Genomic DNA, 18,702 nt, shown 5'->3' with positions numbered 1-18,702 from the left:
CTTTAAAAAAATGCTCTTTTGCTTGTTTCTTTATTCCAGGAGCAGAGTAATTTATGTACTCATTTAATTTTGTTCTGCCACAAACAAAACCACAGTATATAATGTGATCTCTGTTGCTGGAACACTTATTGTTGGAAGGACATCGGAGAAGACATAAATGTCCCTGACACAAAAGAAGATCCCAGGTTTCAGAGAGATCACACAGACTGGAAAATATGGGGGGTTTTGGTTAAATTTATGAGTTGTCCTTTGTTCTTTCCTTTATAGTATGATAGCATAATAATCTTTTAAAACCACAGTAAGAGCCAGGTACCTGAGAGATTGGTGCTTTATAAATACTTAAACAGATAGACTGCTACGAAAATCTTTTGTTCTGCTGCATTTTTGCCCATTGTTAATATTGCTCCAACAATGCAGGAAAAAACCCCCTCTAATAATTGAAAAACATTTGTGTTCGGAGGTGAGGTGGTTAGTGTCTTCAGAGAAATATCTTCCAAAACGAAGAGCGTTATATTACACACACAAACTGCAGAAACAACGTGCTGGTTTTGAGTATATGTGCATACAGAGATACCAAAAATCTCCCAGCCAGCCAGTGAAACAGCCGTATTTCATCGTTACGATGGCATCCGATGGCTGTATTTCACAACTTCTGAAAAGTCGAAGAAAAACCCAACCCTTACATCTTGCTGAACAAAAAAAAGCTCGCAACATGTGAATGAACTCAAGTCGGCTGGTGGGTAATTGGCTAAGTTATCTCTAATGTCACCGTTTCATCCGCCAACAGCGAGAGGCTGATAAGCCCCGGAGGTGGCTGAGCTCAGTGGGAAGATGCGGGGAAGCAGCCTGGGCTGTCCTGGCAGCCCTCGCTCCCCAGGAAAAGCAACCCCTTCTCCTGCCTCAGTTTCCCAATTAAAAAAGGGAGAGCGTCAACCACTGTCTCCCACGTCAGGATTTTGAGAGGGGAGGGTGTTAGTAGCGTGCTATCAATAGACGCTGCTTCTGTTTGTCGTTAGTTTTGAAAAAAAAATTATTTTCTTTCTCTTGCCAGAAACACCAAACGAAAGGAAAAAGCTTCAGGGGGAAAAAAAAAGCACCGTTTGCATCATAACACATGAATCATACGTCACACAGACATGTTGTGTCCATGTACAGTGGAAAAGGCTGTGGTTGGTCTCTGGGAGAAGGTAGGAGATGCGTGTTTTTAAGTACCATTACGTTGCAAAATGGTGATGCAATTGCTGCTTTCATCGTGGTGGGAGAGCCACAGGCAGCTGCTTCTCTCGATTGGTCCTCGCTGGTGGGGACAGAATTTTCTAAAGTAATGTGAAATTTTGCAATGGGCTCAGCTGATGGAGAGGTGGGACCTCGCACAAAAAAAAAAAAAGGTGCTTTTTATTAAAAAAAAAATCTTAAATTATCAAAAGGAAGAAAATTAGCTTCAGGAAGGTGAAATTGAAATAAACACTCTTCTTTTGGGCCAAACTATTTATCAGGTGTTCTAGTTGTGTGATGTAAAAACCAGATCTCATGCTGACTTAGGGGACTTTGCAGGCAGCTTCAAAGCCCGGAGTTGATCTTCCCCAGCCATTAATAAAAGACAAAGCCAGGAAAAGATTTGCTTTTATAAAATACAAAATAACTCATCCCTTCACTAGGTGTTTGGGGTATATGTTTGTTGGTAGAGATGTGCCAATTTGTTGAGGCCTTAATTTTTGGCAAGAATTTATCTGTCTTGAGACAACTGCCATGGGCAAAAGCTAATTCTACCCAGTGATGGAATTTCAGGTCAAAGCAAGAAAAAGAAACAAAAAAGAGAGAAGGCACATCCGCAGCAACCTTATCAGCTAGGAACAGGACAGAGCCCCATTCAAGCTTCTATGCCAATAAAAAATTAATTATTCATAGAAGTTCTTATGGAGAACAGAGGAAGACCAACCACTGGGTGACCAAGAGCCTCCTCACCACCAGCGAAGTGGGAAGGTGGCTGGGCCAGCAGGTTGCTGGGAGATGCCCAGCTGGGGATGCCCTCCTGCCCAGGAGCTCCCTTGAGCTGGAGGTGTTTGGGGGTGCTGGGAGGGTGAATGGGGTGCACGGGTCAGTCAGTTTGGCGTCATGCCAGGAAAGCGCAGCATCTTCTGCAGGATGCGAAAACCTGATTGACCTGACTCTTATCACAGGGTACTGCCCAGGCTTTTGGTTCAAGATCAGATTTTGGCCCAAAGAAACCCAGAAATCAATACCAAAAAATGCTCCAATTGGGTCAATAATCTGCATTTTTAGGTTTTTTATTATTGGAAATATTTATATTACAGTAGCTTGGTATTTTAGAAGGCTATAAATGCATTTTTATATAATCAGCATTTTTAAAAGTCTATAAACATCCACTATGTTTGCCTAATGTACTATAAAAGCTTCCAAAGGAGCTGTTATTATCCAACTTGTCACCTCACACATGCTCTGAGGAGGAATTTTTTTTTTTTCTTGTCTGCTGTTAATAAAATGAAGCAAACCATTAACAGCTTTGGAGCTGCAAGGAGAAGTAAAGGGGCTTGTAATCTTGGACTCCAAAGGAAACGTCTGCAGCTTTGCTCCTCGCCTCTTTGAGATTCCCAACACGCAACAACAATTTCAAACAGACAAAATCAGTTTAGGTTACATAAATTCAAAAGCCCAAGCCTGCTTCTTTTAAAGTAACATCTTGCATTTTGTTTGGAGTGTTGCAATCTCTCACATAACATTTTGAACTGGTTCAGTTTTGCAGTCTGCCGCACATCTTCCTCTGGTTTCTTTGGTTAAAGGAGCTTTAATGCAGAATTATTATGTGCACACATACATACATTATTATTACATACGCACATGCATATATATGTATGTGTATATATGTATGGGTGTATGCAAATACATATATATATATATAAAGTTTAGCAGTCTGTGGTGGTTGCACATTCAGGACCAATCTCTCCTGGCACTCTCTGCATGCCAGTCTCCCAGCATTATCACCGCATGGAGCAAGCTCCAGACCAAGTCCTGATAAAAACATGCCATGCATTTTGGAGAGGAACGCAGATATTTTAGTCCCTGCAAGCTCAAGGGTGAGCGTGGTGTAAATCAATTAGTGAAGGGAAGAAATCTGTGTGCAAAAATCAGGTTTGGGTTTTAAACAATCTCTTAATTCACATCTCAGAGATTTGCTTTTGGTTCATCTCCGTTTATAGTTTGCTCCTGTTCCCAACATATCTTGGTGTCGGGATGGATTCTCAACCCTGGGGAACCTGTCAGGGATGTGATAACAACTCACTCAATCCAAAGAAGGGCACGATTGCGCCTGCGATAGCGAGTGGCTCTTAACAGCTCCCCTGCCGCTGGTGCAGGGTCCTGCCGGGGCATGGGGAGCTGCTCCCTCCAGGGACTGTGATTTCGGGTGGGGCTGAAAATAGCATGAGAACCTGTCGCTTTCAGCACTCGGGTTCTCAAAAACCCCAAGATGCTCCCAGGAGGGTAACAGACAATGAACTCCCCCTGTGCTGGCTGGGATGGTGTTTTGAGTAAAGGCTTTCCTGGATGAATTTGGGGTGGCCCTGGGGTGAGCCTGGGTGGAGAAGGGCTTCCATGGCTTCAGTTATTGAAAGGGCATGGGCTGGGAAAGCATTGAAAGTCCTGGCTGATGCCCAAGGGGGAGTAGCTTGGACATCCCTGCAGTGATGGAAAAGAGAAGGAGAAAAAGCCATGCATGCGGTTTATGCCACTGCAGGAAATTCCCAGCTGTTCTGCAGGAAAATAAGCTGAAGGTGCAAAGGGGACATTGGTGGTCACAAGGACCATGTTGGGGCAGAGGAGTGGGGAGGGGGGAGAAGCACTCCTACAGGCTCTCTTCCTACCGCCAGTCCCATGGGGGGTGGCAGGTTTGGTCCCTGGGGTCAGACTGAGGGCTGCTCTATGTTGCGGCCACTGCAGAGATGGCTCTGGCACCTCAGGGACACCAGACTTCATGGTTTTGCTGTCACACACCCCATCCTGGGCTATCCAAATGGTGACAGTGTGGAACAGCCTGTCCTCAGGACAGGGGGGCAGAGGGAAAGTTCCCAGTGCAGGTTCAGCAGACCTGTTGGCTGAGACAGAGAAAAAGCCAAAGCAGCCCAGGATAGAGAGCAGACGCGTCAGCCGTAGCGGCTATTTCTGGCATCGTCCTCGGAGCTGGGGCGCTCAGACATCAGGGCATGGGGAAGCACCGCTGGGACCTCCTGGGAGCCCTTCCCACCTTGTGGCACTGTGGGGTCATTCCTGCAGGCATTTCCTGTCCTTAGATGACTTGCTATCAGCTCCCAACAAGTATGACAACCTTAGAGGAGTGTTGCCTGATGGTCTTACATGGATGTCGTAAGGGGAGGTATCCATCGGGATTGGCGCTGCAGGGTCTCTGCACAGCAGTGCACCGACCCCATGGGTGAGTGTCTCCGTCACACATTTTTCCACGTTCATGGATGGCTGATGGGAGCAGAGGGTGTTGGGCACCTCTTTGGGGTTCATGCAAAGTTCCCACCCTGGCTCCACATTCAGCCGCCACCACCAAAGCATGCGTTGGCAGACACCGGTCCCTCCAGCCCTGACCCCCCCCAAAGCCTGCCCATGGCGGTGGTCTGTCGGCAGCATGAGGTGTCCTTGGGGTGCGAGGAGGTGTCATGGTTCTTCTGGCTGAGCATCAACGAGGTGGCACGGTGTGGAGACCTGGTGTGGACGGGGGCGGGGGGGCTGTTGGATTCAGGAGATGCTCCAGGGTGGTCTGCTGCAAACAAGCAGGACAGGTTGGCTGAATGTGGCCAATGCCACATCTATCAAAATTTATCCACTCTCCCAAGGTGACCTCCCCAGGGCTCTGGTGTCCTGGACATCTTTACTTTGAAACCAGGTCTAACACAAGTTTCTAGAGTGGTTCACCTCTTCTCTGGGTGCAAGCAAAGGGCAGTGCCTGTGCTGTTGAAATCGTCCCTCCTCAGGGTACCACCAGACAAAGCTTTGGAGTTTGGAGAGCTCCCATGACCTCAAGTCCCAGGACACACTGCTGTGTTGGTGACCCAGATTGACCCACCATAGCAGGAGGGGTTTCCCTGGCTGGCAGTGGGGCTTCCCAGTGCTTCCCATGTAGGGCAGAAGGTCCAACACCCTCCCAGCCTTCAGCACCTTTGGAGACACAGGAGAACAGATGTGGCCGAACAATGGTGTGCCCAGGACCTCGTGGTGAGGGACTTGGCCCCAGCATGAGGTCTTTGAATCCTGGTTCTTCCCTGTGTAAAGTTGAAAATCAGGATCCCTTGAGCTTTTTCCCCATCTCGCCTGGATACCTTTCTACCATGGAAGAAGAAATGCAAATGAAAGAAAGAAAAAGAGAGGAAAAGAATAAATGCAGGAGGAAGCCAAAGGTCTTCCGGCACGGACAAGGTCTCCGTTCCACATCTCCCAACACCGGCTCTTACCAAACATAGCCAGGGCCCCGCGAAACCTCGGGCCGGCGGAGAGTAGTAAGATGAGCTCCCTCTTTATTTGGCCTAGCTAAAAATAGCAGAGGGGAAAAAAAAGGCAGAGTCAGGACCCTGCAGGACCAGTAGTCAATGGGCTGCGAGGAGCGATTGAACTCCAAATACTGCTCAGCAGCCTCCAGCTGACAGGCTATTTTTTGCCGTGGTTGACTAAATATGGTCAGGGAGGGAAGAGCACGAGAAGGGGCCACTCGCCCGGGAGTGCGTGTTTCGGATGCTTCCCTGGGTATATAAGCACTGGAAAGGTGGACTCGCTTTCTGACCAGCGCTTCCCCCTCCCCTCCGCCAGCCCCCCTCTCCCCCCGCCGGGGTGTGCGTGTGTGCATCCCTCCTGGCAGCCTGACCCCCAGCCCGGGCTGACCCCCGGGAGCGGGGGGGGGGGGCGAGGAGGATAAGCTGGGGGGGGGTGGGGGGGGTGGGGGACGCGGGCACTTCTGCAGGCGCAGCCCTTTCGCATCAAGGTGTGCTGCAATCCGGGCGGGCAAGGTTGCTTCTCCTTAACTCCTGCCTCGCCGGCCGCCGGCAGCGCTCCCCGGAGCCCCGCTCCCCCCGCTCAGGCTCCGCCGCTCAGCCCCCGCTGTACCGCGCTGCCTCCCGCCTTCCTCCCCCCCACCCACCAAGCCGCGATGCAGCAGCGGGGATGGAGTTGTAGTGGTGCTGGGTGGAGGGGGTGAGGTAAGGGTGGATGGGGAGGGGAGGGTTTGCCTGATGATTTTTTTTTTAATTTTTTTTTTTTTTTCTCCAAGTGAGGACTAATACCATTCCTGGGCCTGCTCTCTTTTTCCCTTCCTGCATTAGAGATTGGCTATAAGGAGAAGGCTGACGGCTGCAGCATGAAGCGCATTATTACCTTGTGATTCCATGACCCTCCTCTATGCATCCCTAACTCTCGAAAGCTGATTCAGCTTTCAGCTAGTGCTCTGGTGAGTCCTCTGCTGCAACAGAAGCTCCTAACTGGTATGTCTTTTTTTTTTTTTTTCCTTTCCCTCTTCTGCTCCCTGCCTTGCCTTTAACCGCTACCAGCTCAGCTTGTTTTTAAACACTTTTTCTGGCCAATGCAGGACTGAGTGCCCATCCAACTTACCCAGGGACTTAAATGTGAGCTTTTGCATCCGGCAAATGTATGTGTGTGTGTGTGTGTGTCGCGTGTGTGTGTCTGTGCAGGGATGTGCTGGGTGTGTGTTTAATCTGTGGATGGGTTAGGAGACCTTCCCCCCCCCCCCCTTTTATTTTTTTGTTCTGCTGTGGCATACTCCGCATTTTTAAAAAAAAACCACCCTAACAAACTGCAGAGCAAGCAGTGCACTAGAATAATCTGAACTGAAATGTTAGAACTTTGACATGCAACCGTTCTGCAAGGTTAAACCGGCCTTTAAATGCCTAATTCAGACACAGGCTGGCTAATGACACCTGGGGGGATTGGGGCTTTATTTATTTATTTGCAACAAACTAGTGCTATGAGCTAATACCAGCCAGAGCAAAAGGGTGAAATGTGGTTAAACTTAGCCTAACTTGCAATGATCTCAATGCTGCGGTGATTAACTGTTAAAATGCTGAGAAATGAGCGTTAATTACAGACGCCTGGTTTGTGGACAATCAGAAAGGGAATACGAGGAGGAGAAGTTAGGTTTTCCCTGCAAGGGTTTGGAATTCAGGTTACACTTCGTACATCAATTGACTGTTATTGCTCCTGCAGCTCAGAGTTGACTATGGTCATTATATTTTATATGATAGTGGTGATACCTAGTCACATAAATATCTAGAAATCAGTTTTGTGAGATGGATACTGTGGTACAGACACACATGCACACAAATTAAGGTACATTTTATAGCATGCATATGTATATTTTACACATCTTTATACTTAGGTATATAAATGCTATATATAAGCAGGTGTAACATATCATCCAAATACAACACATCTCCAGGCTGTGTTTAGAGTATGGATACATGTATATGTCTGTGCCGGAGAGAGCGTACACTCAGCAATCGTGTGTAATTGTATAGGCAGAAATCTGTGATTTGTGCTGTCAGTTTAATTGCTGGGTTTCTCTCGAGCGGATGGTTGTGTCTGTGTCTCCCAAGGACTGAGCCCTGCGCTCAGCCCAGCCCCGCTGCCGTGGGCTACGCTGGGGCGAGCACACGCCTCGGCCTCGGCCCCGCTTACCTCTCCCTTCTCCAGCGCCCAGCCCTAAATATGGGCTGTCTCCAAAGTCCCCAAAGTTTTGTGCTGCACAGCTCCAGCTCGACTTTGCCACCCGGACCTGAGCAGCACCTCGAGCCTGGCACAGAGCAGGGATATAATATACGGCACCTTGCTTTCCATCCCTCCCACCATCCTCCTTCCCCCTCCACCTCCAGGCAACACCTCAGGCTCTTCCCTTCCCTTCTGTTTGCCCCTTGGCCTCTGCACTCTCCAGGTCTCCGTCCATTTTTCTCCCCAGAACTGCCACATTTTTATTGCGCATGTTTTTCTGCTAAGAGCGAGCCCAGGAGCTCAGCGAGCCTAGGTGGGTCGAGGATGTTGGATGACGCTCGCCCACCACCACTTTCTCTTGGTGGTAGCTGCAGGATGGGAGTCACAGGGTGCCTCTGGCGTCACCATCAAAAGCACCGTCAGGCCATTTATCAGCTCCTCCACCAAAAGGCGCAACCCTGGAAAGCATGAGCTTCCACACAGAGCCTCAAAGCAAATTTAAATCTCCAGGATGAACTTTGCTGCTGCGGTTGTGTCATTGCCTTCCGTTTTAGTAAGGATGTAAAAGGTCATTTTTTTAGCTCTTACATAGTGCTATTTTAGTGGCCAGCAGCTGCTGTCCTGCTCATCTGCAGAAGTTTGGGACCGTTCAGGACAGCCTACGCCAAATGCACTTGAAGAAAGCAAATTGGTATGAGTTGCAGATGTTTAATGGTCCAAGAAGTCCAGTAGCTGTCCTACTGTTGTCAGTCTGAAGGAAATTCAATACCACGGAGTGCCTTGGAGTGCAAAACCCCCCACCAGCACTTTGATTTTTGTTGGGTTTTTTTTTTTTTTTGAATCTTAAGCACTCAGACTTTCCCTCACACTCTTCAGCTCTCCCTTTGCTTTAATTTCGCTGCAGTCATGCATTACAATGGTGCCACAGCTCCATCTCTCTTCCCCTTAATCCAAACTAAAGGTTGAAATTTGCCTTGAAATGAGACAAATAATGATGGTTAAAAAGGCCAACAAACTCAGGGCATGAGGAGGGGAGCTGCACAGAGCCAGGACCGAGGCACGCACCGGTGTTGCGTGAGTGGTGTAAAGCCATTTTTGGGGCTGGGGCCGAGCACAGCGGATTTACCCCCCGGCTCCGTGCGGCCTTTGCTTTTCAGTGGTGGTAGAAGTCGATGTGGAGCTGGGAAATATTTACTCCCTGGCTGGCAGTGATATTTTAAAAAGCAGTGGAAAAGCATCGATGCAATTACGTATTCCAAAGTGCTTAGTTTGCCACTTGCTAAGTTTACTTAAACCCTCTTTAAAAGGTTCATTAGAAGACTGTGAGAAACGGTAAAATTCATTAACGTGAAGGGAGCCATTCTGCATTTGCCTGTAAATTGGTATCGATCGGCAGCAGCGTGGCGAGGGGCAGCAGGCGCAGGTGAGCGCGCCCCGCTCGCCGTGCTGAGCGTGCAGGCAGCGAGCAGGCAGCGCCCGGCGTGACCTCCGTCGTCGCTCCCTGCCTAAATCCTGCCTATAATAGTCTCCTATTCAGCCCGAGCGGCGTTTGCAGCCCTGCCACTCGGCCCACATTGTTCGGGGAGCTTTAAAGCTCAGCGCGGCTGCGAGGAGGCGAGGGAGAGGGGGAGAGCCAGCGGCTGCACGCAGGGCTGAGCCCCACGGGTGCACAAGAGCGTGGCGGTGTGCACGGGTGTGCATCCCACGGGGGCTGTGGGAATAACTCAAAAAGACTTTGGCCTGAGCTCCCGGCACTTGGCTTTGGCTGCCTTTTATGTTGCGTATCTGCAGATGTCTCCCCAAAACCCCTTAGCCGGCGTGGAGCTCAACTGGATGCCTTATTAGAAGCAATTTTTAATTTTTTTTTTTTTTAAACACCCTGAACTCCCCAAAAGGCATGTGCTATCTTTTGGGGTTTGCTTATCTGCGAGGTAGTGTCTCACTCACAGTGACCAGCAGAGGAAAAATCATTGGATTCACTAGGTAAGACGCTTTCTTCTTCCTATGCTTTAATCTCTACTTACTGATGAAAGCAATTGCTTGTCTGGAGCTGATGAGTTTTCTTACTCGGGCAAATGGAGCAGTCCTTCCCGGTGTCGGTTTGTAAATCAGTAGCTGGCCATTTGATTTTTGGCTTTCCGAAAACAAATTGGCTTTTTGTTTCCAAATTGCAGGATGGAGACAATTGGGAAATAATATCTATTTAACTTTCCCCCACATGGCTTTGTCTAAAATTATATCTATATGCATATAAAGCAAATCCCTTCCACTAAACCACGTTTTGGTCTTTTTAATTGCTGAAAGTTTACAATTTTGAATGAAACACCTACTTTTTAGGTGGAGTGGGAGGTTGGCTTTTACTCTGTGCGGTTTACGTGACAAAGAGCCCCTGCCAGGGCAGCCACCGGACCGCTGCCGCTTTGTGTCCGGTGAATTATCCAGTTCCTCTTCCCAGGGACCAAAATCCATCACCTGCCGAGGGCAAAGCCCGGGATTACCAGCGAGCAGCAGGAGCTGGGGGGTGTGTGTGTCTCTGCACATGGGCTGGGCAGGAGGAAAGTCTGCTGGTTTAAACTGAGCCGTAACTCACTCTCGGGATGTAAATTGTAAATCAGCGTTATTTTTCCTCCTGTGACCATATAAATGCGCATATTGAAACTACCTGCTTGAGAGACATACTTCTTTATATGCCCATATGAACCTGGCAAGCTATGGAATGTAAAGAAGTATGTATTTCAGGTGGGAACCCTTCTCAGAGGAGCAATGTGTGACCCCGGGCAAAGCGGGGGAGAAAGACAGACAGATTATTTTAATTTTTTATTTTTTTTTTTAACTGCCTGACCTGGCAAACCGACTGGGGAGTCAATTGATGATCTTGTTCCAGCGCGTGTATTGTTCTGTCACTTTGCCTGTGTCAGCAGGTGGAAATGCTCATCAGGACATTAAATATTCAATATGCTGACTGCGGCATGGGCTTTGAAAGGCGATGCCAGAGGAAAGCTGGCTGTCCACTCCCGGGTTTTAACAGGGATGCAGGCCAATCGCTCCTTTTTCCTGCTTCCCCGTCAACCCTTTTTTTCCCCCAAAATAAGGCTAGATAGCAAACAGAGCTGGGTGATCTTTATATCTAGGAAAAACAAAAGGAGATGGAGTGAGGGGAGAGGAGAGAGAAAAATGATACAACAGTTGTGACTCAGGCGTGCAGTGTTTTAGCTTTAAATTAATGTGCGAGCTCCGCTTATTGAATCTTTCCCACGTTAAAACTTTTTGTGCTTAAAACTGGAGAGAAGGAGATCTTCCTTGTCGGTGTGACGAGTCACCGAGTCAGCAGATCACAGCTAAAGCCAGAAGAGTGCTCTGAATATAGGGGTCTTATTTTCCCAAAGGAAAATAAGAAAATTAGCTCCTTTAATTCTGGAAGCCTTCACTGGCTTTTGCATTTTCTTTTTTAACCTTTCCCAGTGTAAAATAGTTGGCTATTTTTCCAGGATCCTACAATAATGAGGCAAGATAAAAGAAACTGGGTTTAAATACAAGTTTAATGTTCTGCGTAGGTGGGAGTCCCATCCGAGGGTGTAAAGCTTTCACCCCCAAACATCCTCACGCTTCTCTGATGCCTGTAATGATGGGCAAAGCCGAACTCCTCAGAAAGCCGCTCCCCAGCTCCCCAAACTCATGTTCCCATCTTCATGGGGCAGCTGAGAACACGTTTTGCTTTTGAGTGATTTCCCAGCAATCGCAACGCTCCTCTTCACGTGGCTACCAGGGTCCTGAGGCATCGTTTGGTCGGTGCGATGCCTCGGCATCCCGCGCTGAGATTAATCAGATCTTACCCATCACAGTATCCTCCCCTGGGCACCGGGAGCGGGTGAGACTTGGAGTTTGGATTTTGTGGAGTCTTTATCTGGCTCTATTCACGGCGAGCACTGTCATCACTTGTTACACGTACGCCGAAGGGGATTTAACTGTAAGCAGGCGCTCATGAATAGCGGGTTAGAAAAGGCAGGCTGGGCTATCGGGGAGATTTCCTATGTGTAGGATTTGCTGGTGTTCATTAAGAGGTTTTTTTTTATTGTTTAAAGTAAATACCGTGGCTGACAGAGGCGTGGGAAGCACTGAGCCCCTTCCTAGCAGAGGAGGAGCCTTTCCTTTGCCAGGTGGCTTTGGGAAGGCCGGGTTTGCGCTGGAGGATGGCTGATCTGCACATCGTCCCTTTTGCGTTTTGGGATGCTCTGGTTATGCCAGGCCTTGGAAAGCTGGGGCTTTCCTGGCTGGCCGCGGCGGGGTCTCTTGGAGCAGGGATGCAGGGATGCAGCGTTCCCTGCACCCAGCCCCGCCAGCACCCACCCTGCGTGGGGATGGTCCCCAGCCCCCGAGGCCTCACGCCGCTGGGGTCCAGCCACATTTTGGGGTCAGATTTAAATAAAATGTTGTTGGACGCTGGGAAACGAGCTGAGCACAAGCAGGAAAGCTCTGCTGCCCAAGCGGGGTTGCAGTTTCGCTCCCTTGTAAATCACCGATGTTAGCCTGAGTTTCTGGATGAAAAACGAGGACAATTGGCACCTTCTGGATATAACACAAAATTCCATCCTTTCCAACCTCTTCTCCCTTTCCTTCTCCTTCCTTCTTTCCTTGTCTTTTTCTTGCTTACTTGCCTTTTTTTCTTTTTTCTTTTTTCTTTTTTCTCTTTTCTTTTTTCTTTTTTCTTTTTTTTTTCTTTTTTCTTTTTTCTTTTTTCTTTTTTCTTTTTTCTTTTTTCTTTTCTTTTTTCTCTTTTTTCTTTTTTCTCTTTTCTCTTTTCTCTTTCCTCTTTTCTCTTTTCTCTTTTCTTTTTTCTTTTTTCTTTTTTCTTTTTTCTTTTGTTTTTTTCTCTTCCCTTTCTTTCTTTCCTCAGCACAGGTTTTACTAAAACTCCTGTGCCACTGTGCGTTGCTCTCGTGAAGGTGCTCGTGGTCTGATTTACAGTAGATACCTGCATTCCTAATGCAATTTTTATCTCCTTCCCCCCTCTCTGAATTAATATGCTTGTTAATCACATGGAATTGCTAACTTTAGGAAGTCACTAAGTGCTCAGATTTATTTTTTATGTAAATATTTTCAAAGCTATAATTCTGAGCGCTGTCTCGCAGCATGGGAGTGAAGGTGGCAGGGAAGGCTTTGCCATGGCACATGTCCTGAGGCACCGGGGCTTGGATGATGTTAGAACCAAAATGGGGAGTTTATGTGCGGCCCCCCCAGAGCCACGGCAGCCCCTTGCTGTTGGCGTCGATGGGAGCGGATGATGGCCACAGGCCTTCAGCAACCAGTTTGCGCCGTTCTTTTGCTTCCTGGCAGCTCCTCTTCCCGTTTTTACCTATTTGGATTAAAACTGTGGCTGTTACGTTGCACTAAGTCCACCCTATTTGGTAGCTAAAATTAAGCCAGTTCTCTTTCGCTCTTTATAAACTGGTGAGGATCTCCCAGCTCTGAGCACGGTCGCGGGCATGCTGCGAGGAGCATCGGTGCTGGAGCCGCTGCCGTGCAGCAGCGCCGGGATGCTCAGGTGCGCCCATCCATCCCACGAACCAAGGACTGTGCAGTACCAGGCGCAGAAACAGGAGCTTTGAGAATTGTAAAAGCCATAAATCCAGTGGACCAAATTAGTTAAATTTTTCTATTCTATGCCTCACAAAATCCAGCCGTTCTCGAGATGAATTCTCCGTATGTAAGCGGAACTACCACCAGGTATAAGATGGATATTTTGCACATGCACACAAGAGCACAGTCACGGATTTGTGCCATGCGGTTTTCCCTCGCGGGTTTGGGGTTTTTTTTAGTTTTGTGCGTTTGTTATGTTGATGATCTATTATTACTGTTGTTACTATTACTTAATATTGGAAGACAGGTGGTCCCATAAATTCCAGTACCCTCTTTTGAAAAAAAAATAAAAGGGGGGGGGGCATGTTTGCAATTCAAGTTTAATAGTGCATTCATCAAGAGCAATAAAGCATTTTATTGCACAAATATTTCAAGGGATGTGCTGGCCCTGGTAAAAGCATTAGTAAAGGGGTGCATCAGCAATCTCATTTAAAACTGTCGACCCAACGTGAAAAATGTTGCGTTGAAGAATAAACTGCTATTAAGCATGATTAGATTGACCTGCAGGACAGATATTTTAGCTGCAGCAGCACAAGTCGATCAAAGTGAGCATCGCTTAGATTGCAAATTTTTTTTTTTAATGCCCTAAATTAAAAATGAAAGAGCCTCAGAATATTTAGGACCAGAGAGTGACTTTGGGGGTGAGATTTGTGCATTTGATTCGAAGTGGTTTGGAAAGGTGGAGAAAGGGGGGAAAATGTATTAATTGCTGCCCCTTTAGCATACATTGAAAGTATGTTACTCAGATCAACCAATCAAAAAAGAAATTGTGCTGACTCAGCATTCGGGCTAGTCTGCACGTCCGATTGCAGAAGAGATCAGCACTGCACTGCAGTATCTTTCCCTGCCTTTGACACCAGCCTAGCTGGGCAGGGCTTCCCTTGTGTTTCCCAGGACTGGTTTAGGCCAAGAACAAGAGAAGGCCCTGAAGAGAGGAAGAGAGAGTCAAGGTTGCATGAGCCTTGAGCTGCTAACGATCATTTTAGTCAGTAAGCAAGAGTTTCCATGCTAGGTTTGCCCTGCCAGATGCAAGCGGCATGAATTGCTTGGGAATATATCTATTTTTAAAGACTTTCACCACATCTTGCACTTAGCAGTGACTGTGGGCGAGGGGGTGGTGTGTTCCTCGCAAGAGAAATATCCTCGCTCCTCAGCTCTGATCCCTCCCCTGAAAGCCCAGGGCTGATTTAAGTATGTGAAGACGGTAGCTTTAACATTTCCCGCTTGACGCTAAAGTTGCTCTTGACCTTGGCCAATCGGGCAGCAATGCTGCGAGATGCTTTCCCACTGGGATGCGGGGAGCCCAGCACTCCAAGGATGAGAGCTGAGGGCACGGGCTCCAGTGCCGGCTCACTGGGTTTGCAGACGAGTTGTGTAGCTCCTCTGCCTCAGTTTCCCCCAGAGGCAGAGTAGGTGCCCTCCATGGAGTTGTTGTTGAAGCTGTTGCTTGCACCACAGGGCTAAAGCTGGAGGAGGCCAAGCCAGGCTGACACAACTACCCAAGGACAAGCTGGTTCTGGGTTTGTGAGGACTTCCCTGCTTTGGTGTTGGCTTGCACAGTGATGCCCAGCATGTGTTTTGGGGAGACAGCACAACCTGGCTGTACTGTGCCCCCTCTGTCCTCATGCCAAAATGCAAAGACTTGTCTGGAGTCCCCAACATCTCTGAGTGAGTACAGGGTGCGAGGTGCCATGACAGAACCTCCAAACGGGACCCCCACGGGGCCGTGGATGCCTGGGGGATATCCAAGCAGGAGTGAGCCGGGTGATGGGGTCCACAAGATGCTCCAGCACCATGGGGCTGCTTGCTGCCGCAAGGATGCTGGTTGCCAGTCTGGGCGCAATACTGCATGGTGCCGCATTGCCGGCTGGCTCTGCCGGCGCCAGGGAGGTTGTGCAAAGCCAGCGCGGCCCCCGGGCTTGCCCCACCACGAGAGAATTGGTGGGTACCTGCATGGGCAGGTGGAGCAGCATCCCCGTGGGCTGCCTCCTCCTCCTGACCACTGCTGTGCCCTGTGATGCTCTGAAGGCATTTTTGCTGGCACAGTTTAACCAGGATCAGCGTGCATCCCTGGTTTAGTTTGTATTTTTGCAAAGCAGTCTGTATGGAGGAGCAGAGGCTGATGGCGGATATCCGTGTGTGCAAGTGGAATGCTTTCGGACACAGATATGTCTTGAATAAAGCAGAATTTAATAGCCAAAGGTTTAAGCAGTTGGAGCGGGTGCTGGTGGTGCTCAGGAGGCAAGCTACGCGCTGGGGCTCAGGGGAAGCAGGGCGACTGACATCTCGAACAGATGCAGGGTTTTCCTTTTTTTTTTCCTTTTTTTTTTTTCCTTCATGAGGCACAGGGCCGTGCCTGTAAACGCCTCGCCATGCCCAGATACGGCCTGCGCTGGGACCTGTGCCACTATCTAAAAAAGCCCTGGGCAGACCGATGAGTGCGGGGGGACCGGGGAACAACTGCTATAAATAGTGCTCATTCTCAGCTGCCCTTCTGGTGGGACCGGATTAGGTGGCATCTGGGCAGCCAAGAGGTGCAGGACTCGTGACCACCGACCGCAGAAGTCACCCAGCAGCTGTAAGGATGGGAGTCGTCCCTGCAAAGCCCTTACATAGGCAAGTCAACCCTGGCATTTGGGGAGTCGGATAAAGCTACGGGAGCAGGAATCCAGTGACCTAAGAGCAATCAAGAATAAAGTTCACTGCGACAGCCGGGGCAGTTCTTCCAATATGGGAAGTGACCCGGCGTTGGAGGCAGGACTTGGCCTTTGGCTGTTGAAGCTGTTCGGTGCGAGCGAAGGAAGGCGTTGGGAGGGAGCCGGCAACATGGGAAGCAAAGTGTCGCAAGGAGTTGAAGAGACTGGTTTTCCCTTCTGGGATGCCATGGGTTAATTTGCTGGCAGTGAGATTATTCGAAGCTCTGATTTAATATTTGCGTTTACTTCGGATAAACAAATTACCAAAAAACCCCAAGTCTTAATAATTTAAGGTACCAACTTGATTAAGGTTAGTAGAGAATAATGAATCTCATGCAGCGATTTCACTCTTAACCTTGCAGAAGGTGGGCAGTGCGTGTAGCTTCTGTCCCTGTGGATGCAATATAACTGGTCCCTATACGCGCGCGGTACGTGTAGCTATAGACTGCAGGCGTGTGATCCAGCTCCCGCAACAGCAGTGGAAAAGGACTGTATTTTGTTTGAATTAAGCTCAGCCTTGAGTATTTGAAGGGAAAAGATGGACCGGGGAACAGGGATGGTTTGGCTGAGCGAGGGATATGGCTGTGCAGGTGATAGCCAGAGGGGATGTCCTGAAATATGTGCAAAGGGAGACTGGGGATAAAACTCAGGGAATGATGCTGCAGCTTGTCCCTGAGCGGGTCTGCTGCGGGACGGGGACCGGGATGTGCGGGCAGGGCGAGAGGGGTATTTATGTACAGGCTTTGTCCCTTCCTCACGTCACAGGTGTCACAGCTCTGATGCACACAGCGCTGCACCACCTTGCTTTCCTTAAATTAAGCCAGCTTTGTCCTAAAGCCTTGTCTTTGAGACAATAAGACGCACCCGCACCCGCTAAAATCTATTGTGCCATTTTTGCAAAGACCAGCAAAAGTCGCCCGTGTGCCGTCCCCTCCCTGTCCTCCCCACTCATTTGGCCTATTTGAAGCTGAATTTATTCCTGGGAAGGTCCCCATCAATTTGCCTTGTGCTTTTGTTGACAAGTTTATTAAAAACCTGGGCAACTACATATTAAACTTTTATCAGTGTCGAGGAAGAATACGTCCTTTGAACGGCCACAAAAGTTATGGATTGGGTCTTAACGTTTCTTGTTCCACCATTTGGCTGAGTCAGCGTAACAAAGAAAAGCTGCCACTTCAATTTTTTTTCCCTTTCTTGAGAGACAGTTCCCTTAACAGTGTAAGTAACAGTGTCCAACAATGCAAAAAGGTTTCAGGTCTGGGTAAACATGAGTTTGGGGGGTTTTTTTGTGTGTAGCTATAAGTCTTTAATAATTTGAATTATTAACTTAAAGTGGGAATAAAATATGAACCCTGGAGAAAGTTATTGCTGTTTAGCTCTCAGCTAATAGTTTTGGTAAAATAACTGATACTTTATAGTGTTTATATGAAAAAATACCTGCCAAATAATAATATTTGTTGTACCACAAGTGATGTGCTTCCATCCACTGTGAGGGTATGAAGGGGTTGGAGCGCTGGCCCTCGGTGCTGCTTGGTTGGGGATGTACCTTTTGTGCTGCTGCGATACGGGATCTTTGCTCTTTTTCTTTAGTCATAAGATGAAACAAAGAGGAGGCCAATATGTTGCACCAAAGATGTTAAAAATAAAGCGTTAGAATCACATAACCTAGTTCCCGTTTTGCCGTGCAGCTGAGTTTTTAGGAGTTGAAAGAAGCCTGAAAAATAATCAGTGAGAAGGAGTTTGAACTGATAGAACAACAGACAGGCAGGGAAAAATATGAGTATCCATGGGACTGAGCCACAATTCTTAAACTCTGTCGGATAAATAAATAAATAACTGTCCCCAAGCAGCATCTTTCTCTGCCTGTCACCATGTCCAAGGATTTTTTAGTTCTTAAACAGGTTTGCTGGCATAATTTGTCAAGTCCAACAGGGAGGTTTCCGTGTGACAGAGGATCATTTTTCACCAGGCACAGTGGTGCACCAAAGCAGCCCTGCAGGCTCCGAGCAACTCCATAATTAGATAACAGTTAACATACGTGTATTAGATGGATCATCATTCATGCTATAGGATAGAGCAGAGACCGCCACTGCTGATGCTGCCCCGTGCCGAAAGCAGGCAGGGAGAGTTCTGGACAAATACGTCTTCCTCCAGGAGTTTATCTGCATCACCATTTGCTCCAATTATAACTAATTGGACACATATTGCATTTTCATAGCATCTAATTTTCTATTGATTTTAACGGGACTGCTGGTGTTTTGTACTATTAAGTGGTATCTCGTATCAGTTGCTGTTTAAAAATGCTGAGTACACTCCCCTGTATGGAATTATGCAGTCAGCAGATGTTTTAAAACCTATTTAATTGTTTGGTCCATAAAATGCACAAACTGTATTAGAGAACGGCTTTGTTCTCTTTTGAGTGCGTGATTTGGGGGAAAAAAAAAAAAAAAAATCCAACCCCACAACTATTTCCAGCACCGGTTTCAGGAGCTGCAGGTCCCAGAGACCTGCTCAGAGCCTTGTGCTTCGAGCAAACCGCTTCAGAGGGTCCGTCTCGGTCCCGCACGGAGCCAGAGCATTGGCAGCTCCCTCCAGGTCTCGCTCTTCATTCATTGCCAGAACAGATCAGGTCTGT

General features: G+C 48.1%; 1 long non-coding RNA gene across 1 annotated transcript in view; it reads left to right on the top strand.

Moving 5' to 3' along the window:
• The first annotated feature begins 5,818 nt into the window (after window positions 1–5,818).
• Window positions 5,819–18,702, top strand: part of LOC129214239 (uncharacterized) — a 29,012-nt gene continuing 16,128 nt past the window's right edge. The window contains exons 1-2 of the long non-coding RNA XR_008579638.1: window positions 5,819–6,212; window positions 6,336–6,494. This is a non-coding gene — a long non-coding RNA (uncharacterized LOC129214239). The remainder of the gene's footprint in view (window positions 6,213–6,335; window positions 6,495–18,702) is intronic.

Source organism: Grus americana, chromosome 17, assembly GCF_028858705.1.
Source record: "Grus americana isolate bGruAme1 chromosome 17, bGruAme1.mat, whole genome shotgun sequence".
NCBI classification, from domain to species: Eukaryota; Metazoa; Chordata; class Aves; order Gruiformes; family Gruidae; genus Grus; species Grus americana.
The sequence above is the reverse complement of the archived record's forward strand: the minus strand, read 5'-3'. Positions and strand labels throughout refer to the sequence as shown.